The following is an 8106-nucleotide window of genomic DNA, read 5'->3' on the forward strand; positions in this document are numbered from 1 at the left end:
CCTCTTCCTGAGCAAGCTCCCCTCCCCCACCCAGGACACCTGGTAGGCCTTGCACAGGGCTGCTGGGACTCCCTCCAGGACCCTGCCAGGTGAGGTCAGGAGGAGCTCCAATCCCGGGAGGCAGCAGACGGGAAAGAGCACACACCTCACTCCACCCCACAGCTCGAGTCACTCAGACTCCAGGGCGCCTGGGAGAAAGCCCCCCCCCCAGGGGCAGAAAGAAGAGAAAATTCAGTCCTCACCAAGAACCATCGCCCAGAAGGGAAATAAAGAGCCTCGGAGGGAAGAAATACTAATACTTCATCTGTCTTACTCACTCACAGACCAACTCCTAACAGGAGACGCGGAAGGCAAAACGCGTTTGGAAAGATTCCATGGTGGAGAGTCCAGGAGGAAAAAGATCAGGATTTGGGGCTTGAGGGTCCCTGGAAAGCCCCACCTTAGCCTGAAATGCCTCCTGAAGAAGGTCATTTCTTTGGGTGAAGGGTCCCCCTAAGTGCCTCTTTGTTGTTGTTGTTAGTGGCTGTTTAGTTGGCCCCCAACTCATGGCAACCCCATGCACAATGGAACGAAACACTGCCCAGCCCTGTGCCATCATCATGATTGGTTGTGGATCGGACTATTGTGATCCATAGGGTTGTCATCGGCTGATTTTCAGAAGCAGATCACCAGGCCTTTCCTCCTAGTTGTCTTAGTCTGGAAGCTCCACTGAAACCTATTGAGCATCATAGCAACGTGCAAGCCTTCACTGAGGTGGCTGCACATGAGGTATACTGGCCGGGAACTGACACAGGTCTCCTGCATGGAAGGCGAGAATTCTACCACTGAACTACTAATACCCCCAAGCTCCTCTTAGGAAAGACCAGTTCTGTTAGAAGGGCCAACACTGGGTGCCAACATTGCCCTGTGCAGGAGACCTTGGCATAGTCACGTGCAAAGGGGACATGGGGACACCCTTCAGCAATAACTGGCCCTTCTGGTAGAGGGTGTAGGAGGGCTGAGGGAGGGAAACCCACTGTGATGGTTAATTTTATGTGTCAACTTGGCTAGGTTATGATTCTCAGTGGTTTGGCCAGATACTGGACTGGCTGCTGTTCCATAATATAATATAATGTAATCACCTTCCATGATGTGATCTGATATGCTCAACTAATCAGCTGAAAGGGGAGTTTTCTTGGGGGTGTGGTCTGCCTCTAGAATATAAATGGATCTTCTGGCAGAGCTCTCTCTTTCTTTTGACCCTGTACTCTTCTCATTGCCTGACCTACGGATCCTAGGAGGGAAGACTGCAGAAGTCTCTGGCCTGCAGCCTGACCGACGGATTTTGGACCTGCCAGCCCCACAACTGCATGAGCCAGCCCCTTGAAGTACATATGTACATAACTATCCTTCTCTCTCATGTATATACATATATATGTCGCATATATATATACATGCCTTACATATATATATGTATATACATACACATGTCTCAGTGGGTTTGCTCCTCTAAAGAACCCAAACCAAGACACAAATCCTCGGAGATTTCTCCCTTTTCTGGCCGATGGCCTCATCCTGCCACTCCAGCCTACATTCAACAAACACTTCCTGAAAGTCAATGATGGGCCCTATTCCAGACACTGGAGATATCTGGGGACAGACACACGACAAGGATGGCAGACAAGCTCCCTGTACTGGGGGAGCTACACGAAGTAAAGAATCTAAGCGCGGAGCATGGTGGAGAGCCCAGGAGGAAGAGCTAGGCTTGGGGCCAACCGGTGCTGGTGCAAGTCTAGGCTCTGCCCAACACAACCTGTGCAAACTTGGGCAAGTTACTGCACCCTTCTGAACCTGTTTCCTCTTCTGTAAAATGTAGGTAACAGTCCCTCCGTATCTGTCAGGAATTCTGGGAAGCTCAGGTGAAACACAGTAGTTGTGAAAGTACTGCATGTATGTAAGTGATATATGACAAATGATATTATTATAAACAGAGGTTCTCTGCTCCACGGGCTGTCTGTCTGCTTCTCATGGCAGTCTGAGCCTCTCAGTTTCTGCTCTGATTTTAGGATCAGCCTGCTGCCTGCTGCTGCTGTTGAAAACTCTGGGCCTTTGCCCTGAACCCAGGACTCTGGCTAATGTCCAGGACCTTAACCTCCAATCTCCCTGCTACAGGGACAGACCCCTTGCCTAACAGAAGAGGCTGCAGGGCTCAGGCACTCCAGGAAAAGCCCTGAGAAGGAGGAGGCAAGACCTCAGTGGGCACAGGGCATAGGCCTGCCTTTGCAATGTTCTTTCCCCAAGGTTGCTACTTGGGTTTTTGATTGGCCTGCTACTAGAACCCTCCCTGTTGGATGATTTTCTTTCCATCCTCTGGCAAGGGCGGTTGTTAATACAGGTAAGGGTAATTTAAGCGATTGCCAACCCTTCCCTCCTAAGAGCACTCTTACATGTTTGCCTATAAAGGTGTAGCAGAGATTGTCATGGCGTTTGCCGGGCTGCGCATGAGGAAGTCAGTACTCCTGTACCCATTTTACAGAAAAAAGGACCAAGGCCCAGGACTGCTGCCTGTCATCAGCCTCACTGGTTTAAAGAGCACCCAGTGGTCAGTAGGGGATGAGGGCTCCAGGCTGGCCGAGAGGACTTGGGCACATCACTACACTTCTGCCAGCCTCAGCCTCTCATCCTTAGCAGGGGAGGACCTCCCACCCACATTCGTGGACTCTCCACTGAGGCCACAGAGGATCTGAAAAGGCATCCCCGGGTTTCCCATGTTAGCTTTGGGACAATTCTCTCCTTTCACACCAGAAGACCTGCTCTGTCCTAACCAGAGATTTTAGACTGTAAATCCTGCACACCTGTACAGATGCTGTTGCTTATCAAAATTCTGCCCATTCTCCAAGGCCTCTTTCAAACCCTGCCTCTTCTGGGAAGTCAACCTTGACTGCCTTGCCCAGAAAGGGCATTTTGCCCTCTGAACTGCTACTGCCCTTCAAACTGTGCTTATCAAACACACCCTATGTGACCTGTGGGACTAAGCTCCCTAACCACATTGCGATGCTATTTATTGTATTCAATTGACTATCTGTCCACTGTTTTCCAGAAACGTTTCATGATGAATTAGAAAGAATATAGATAGATTTACATATAAACACATACAGGGTGGTTCAGTGGTAGAATTCTTGTCTTCCATGCAGGAGACCCGGGTTCAATAGCCGGCCAATACACCTCATGCGCAGCCACCATCTATCTGTCAGTGGAGGCTTGAATGTTGCTATGATGTTGAACAGGTTTCAGTGGAGCTTCCAGACTAAGAAGGCCTGGAGATGTACATCTGAAAATCAACCAATGAAAACCCTATGGATCACAATGGTCTGACCTGCATTTGATCATGGAGATGGTGCAGGATCAGGCAGTGCTTGGTTCTGTTGTGCAGGGGGTCACCATGAGTTGAGGGCAACAGAAGTAAACACACTAACCATGAGGGGAAGTGAATATAGTTGCTGGGTAGAATATCACATTTTGCTCTGAGCATCCTGGAAGCCAGGAAGAAAAGGGAATCAGAATCAGTCAGAAAGACAGTGTGGTATAGAAGGAGACGGGAAGAACTGGAGACAAATCTAAAGAGACTTTGGGCAAATCAGTTAACCTTCCTGTGTCTTAATTCCTTCTCTGGGAAGATGAGGTCCATGTTGTTGTCGTTGTTGAATGCTGTCAAGTCAATTCCGACTCACGGCGACCCCACGTGACAGAGGAGAACTGCCCCATTGGGTTTTCTAGGAGGTAATCTTTATGGGAGCAGACTACCAAGTCTCTCTCCCATGGATCCACTAGATGGGTTCAAACTGCCAACGTTTCAGTTAGCAGCTGAGCACTTAACTGTTGCCCCATCAGGGCTCCTGAGAGGTACATGGTGTGCAAACAACACATAACTCCTTTCCCTACTTTCCTCTTCATTATCAAAGGAGGAAGCAACCCTGTTTCCCAGGGGAGGCAAAGTTTGCCCGCTCCTAAATTCTAAAAGGAATTTTTCATACAAGACACTCTCAGAAGCCTTGAGCAGAGGAAGTGATGCCCCAGATTATGGTTTCTGAGCAAACTGGATGAGGACCTGCCCTGGCTGTATTTTATACTATCCCAGGGTACCTGGTAAAAGCTTAATAAATATCTACTGTATCCACTGTGGGGAAGCTGTGCAAAGACCACTTAACTGAGCTGCTGTTATGGAGGTAGGGGGCCCTGTTAAGCCAGCATCCCAATGGCTGGCTGCAAAGGGACTGATGTAACCTAAGCAAGGCTAAGAGCTGGCGTGCGAGCATCTGACGGCTCGCTTCTGACTCCATGCCCTGGAATAAACAGTGGTTCTCCTTCCGAGGGCTAAAGGCGGAGAGGTGATATTACCATCCTTCCATTCAAGAGCACTAGGCCCTTGGCATCTTTTCCAAAAACAGCAAGGCAGTGATCTTGAAGCACCAGAAGTTTCCTCTTCTAATGTCTACAAATAACTGTACATCGTCCATGATGGTCCTTCTCAGAATACCACATTGGAAGGACTTAACTGGATGAGATGGTTAGGAGAACATTCGCCTGGTTTTAAAATAGGCCTTTAGACAGGGAGGCCACTACCCATCTGTCAGTTTGTCATACTGTGATAGCTTACATGTTGCTGTGGTTCTGGATGCTATGCCAATGGTATTTCAAATACCAGCAGGGTCACCCATGGTAGACAGGTTTCAGCAAAGCTTCCAGACTAACACAGACTAGGAGGAACGGCCTGGCAATCTACTTTCCAAAATTAGCCAATAATTATCTCATAGACCACAAAAGAACACTGTCTGACTCTCTTACTTTGAACACGTCATCAGGAGGGATCAATCAGTAAAGGAGGACATCATGTTTGGTGAAGCAGAGCACCAGCAAGGGCACGGGTGACTCTCAGTGAGCTGGACTGGCACAATAGCTGTAACGATGGGCGCGAACATGCTAGTGATTGTAAGGATGACGCAGGAGCGGGCAACATTTTGTTCTGTTGTACACAAGGTCACCAGGAGTCAGAGTTGATGGCAGCTAACGACAACAACATGATGCTGGAAGCTATGCCACTGGTATTTCACATTCCAACAGGGTCACTCACGGTGGACAGGTTTCAGCGAAGCTTCAGACTAAGACAGACTAGGAAGAAAGGCCTGGCAACCTACTTTCTAAAGTTAGCCAACGAAAACCTTACGGATCACAACAGAATACTGTCTGATACAGTGCTGGAAGATGAGCCCGTTAGGTCGGAGGCACTCAAAATACACAGCGGCAACAGCTCGAGCAAACCAACAATTGTGAAGCTGGTGCACAACCGAGCAGCATTTCGTTCTGTGGTACATGGGGTCACCATGAGTTGGAGCCAACCTGACAGCAACCAACAACAACAGACAGGGAGGAAGGCACGGCTGTGTCCCTGTGAGAGAGTATGTACAAGCAGGCAGCTCTGAACTAGAATAGCTCTTGGTGGACATCTAATCCGATCCTCTCATCTATCCGACAGGCATTTTCCTAAGAGCCTACCACGTGCCAGGCACTGGAGGAGAACTATGATTCAGTCCCTGCCACCCACAAGTCCCCGTCTAGGGGGTGACACATATAAACAGGTCATTGCTATTCGGTGTGGTAAAGTGGATTAGGGTGGCACAAAGATGGAGGTGATCAACTAATTCTACCTGGGAAGGTCAAAGAGGACAAGCCTGGGAATCAGAAAATGAAGAGTTCATAAGGCCGAGGGGGGGCAGGGTACGAGGGCATTCTAGCACTGTGCCTTTGAAGAACTCTAGGTAGCTTGGGATGGTTGGAGCATAGAGTGTGAGGAAAGAAATGATGGGAGAGGAGGCAAGTAAGAAAGGCAGGGCCCAGACCCCAAAGGGCCCTGTATATGCAGAGGAATGTTCTCTAAGATTCCATGAGGAGCAACCAACAGCAAGAAAAACCAAGTGAACAACTTAAGCTCACAACCGGTGATGGGTAAACCCAGACCTGGAATTCAGGCCTTCTGGCTCCTAGGGTCCAATTCTCTACCCAACTGCCTCCCACCCGTCTGTCAGTCTGTCATACTGTGGTGGCTTGCATGTTGCTGTGATGCTGGAAGCTATGCCACTGGTATTTCAAATACCATCACAGTCACCCATAGTGAACAGGTTTCAGGGGAGCTTCCAGACTCAGAAAGACTAGAAAGAAAGGCCTGACAATCTACTTCCAAAATTAACCAATGAAAACCTTATCCATCTCAACAGACAATGATCCGATGTAGTGGTGGAAGACGAGCCCCCTAGGTTAGAAGGGGTGGGGACCCTGGTGATGCAGAGGTTAAATGTTTGGCTGCTAACCAAAAGGCTGGCAGTTCGAATGCACCAGCTGCCCCTTGGAAACCCTATGGGGCAGTTCTACTCTGTCCTATAGGGTCACTATGAGTCACAATCGACTTGACGGCAACAGGTTTTTTGACGTTAAAAGGCACTCAAAATACACAGTGGTCGCAACCCAAGTATACCAACGATCATGAAGCTGGTGAAGAACCAGGCAACGTTTCATTCTGTTCTATATGAAGTCACCATTAACCGGAGCCGACTTAACGGCAACTAACAACACTGCCTCCCAAGCCAGAGGAGAGAATGGCTCACTCAACACTCAGTGCCCAGAGGGCCTTGTGCTGGGCCACCTCCATCACAGCAGAGCGTGTACTGTCCTCCTCATTTGGCAAGTCACTCCCTACAAGAACAGCGGCCCTTCCTAACTCATTGTTCCTCTCTGCAGAGAGGAGAGGGCTGCAAATCTCTTCCAATCACAGAATACAGTCCCTCAAAAGAAGACAAATCTTCTAACAACAACAGTCCAGGAGCCAGATAAGCCAGAGTCCAGAGGCAAGCCTGGGAGGGGGCTGCTGCTCTATCCAGATGCTGACGGTGCACAAGGAGGGGGAGGGGACAGAAAGGACTCAGACTCCACCCCTGGGCTCCAGGAGCTCCCAAGCCAGCAGGAGAGAGAGATATGCCTGGCACAAAAGTACAGAACCATAAAATGAGGCAGATGGTGATAAGAGTCACACAGAGATAGAGATAAAGGGCAGTTGAAATAAAGGTAGATGACTGGGGCTTGGGCAGTGGTGGTGGGGGATTCAGATGAAGAGGGGCGTTTCCTGCCTTCCCCCCCAGAAAGGGGGTAACGATGCTATCAGCGCAGGAGATTCCAGGTGGGGGCTGGGAGTCTCCTTGAAAATATTCAGATTCTGGAGGGGAGGAGGCAGGTAGATCTGTCTTTGGAGACCCACCCCAGCCCATATTTCAAAGGTAGGGAGAGGCATGTAGGATAAGAAAGCTAGAATTTCTATGTAGGGGCAGCAAGTTGGCGGGCAGGGGACAAAGCTGGAGGACTTGCCTTGAAATGACATTTGCGTAGCACACTGTTTACTAGAACGGCCATTTGGGCTCTTTTGGGGGGATTAACACACATGGGGGTGGGAGACTCAAGTTGCCTTCTCCCCAGGCCTCCATCAGCCCGCCGCTGGTATGAAGGGCAGGGTTGGGTGGAGGAGGAAGCGTGGCTCTAAGACAGAGCTGGACCTCGGATTACAGCAGGACAGGGTGATTCAGGATGGAGATGGCCAGATTGTGCGTCCTCAGCCAAGGGGACTCCGGGAGCTCCCTCTCCTCAGTTCTGGGCTCCCTCGGAGGGCCACACCCCGTCCTTAGGCCCCCGTCGCCCACCTTGCCAGGGCCGGACCCAGGTGTGCCCCCCGCCCTGACCAGCGCCGTCCTCGCCCTTTCACAGGGGGCGTCGGGCCGGCAGGCCCAGCCCTGCAAACACACCTGCCTTGGACCGCGGTGACAATGGTCAACTGGGGGAGGGGAGCTCCCACCCCTCAGCCGCCACGGACGGAAATTCGGAAATGAGCATTTGGGGCGAGATCCGGAGGGCTGGTGACTCACCGAGGGCCGGGCTCCGGGGCGACTTCCTGAGACGGGGGTTCCCGCGCGCCCCCCGGAGTCCCGGATTGTCACACTCTCTTGCTCCCCGCCAGGGCGGCCGGCCCGGCTCCCACTTTCCCCTCAGACCCGGCGGCGCGCTGGGGCTCCGGGCCTCTCGGAGACG

The sequence above is a fragment of the Trichechus manatus genome, unplaced genomic scaffold, assembly GCF_000243295.1.
Source record: "Trichechus manatus latirostris isolate Lorelei unplaced genomic scaffold, TriManLat1.0 scaffold00131, whole genome shotgun sequence".
Classification (NCBI taxonomy): Eukaryota; Metazoa; Chordata; class Mammalia; order Sirenia; family Trichechidae; genus Trichechus; species Trichechus manatus.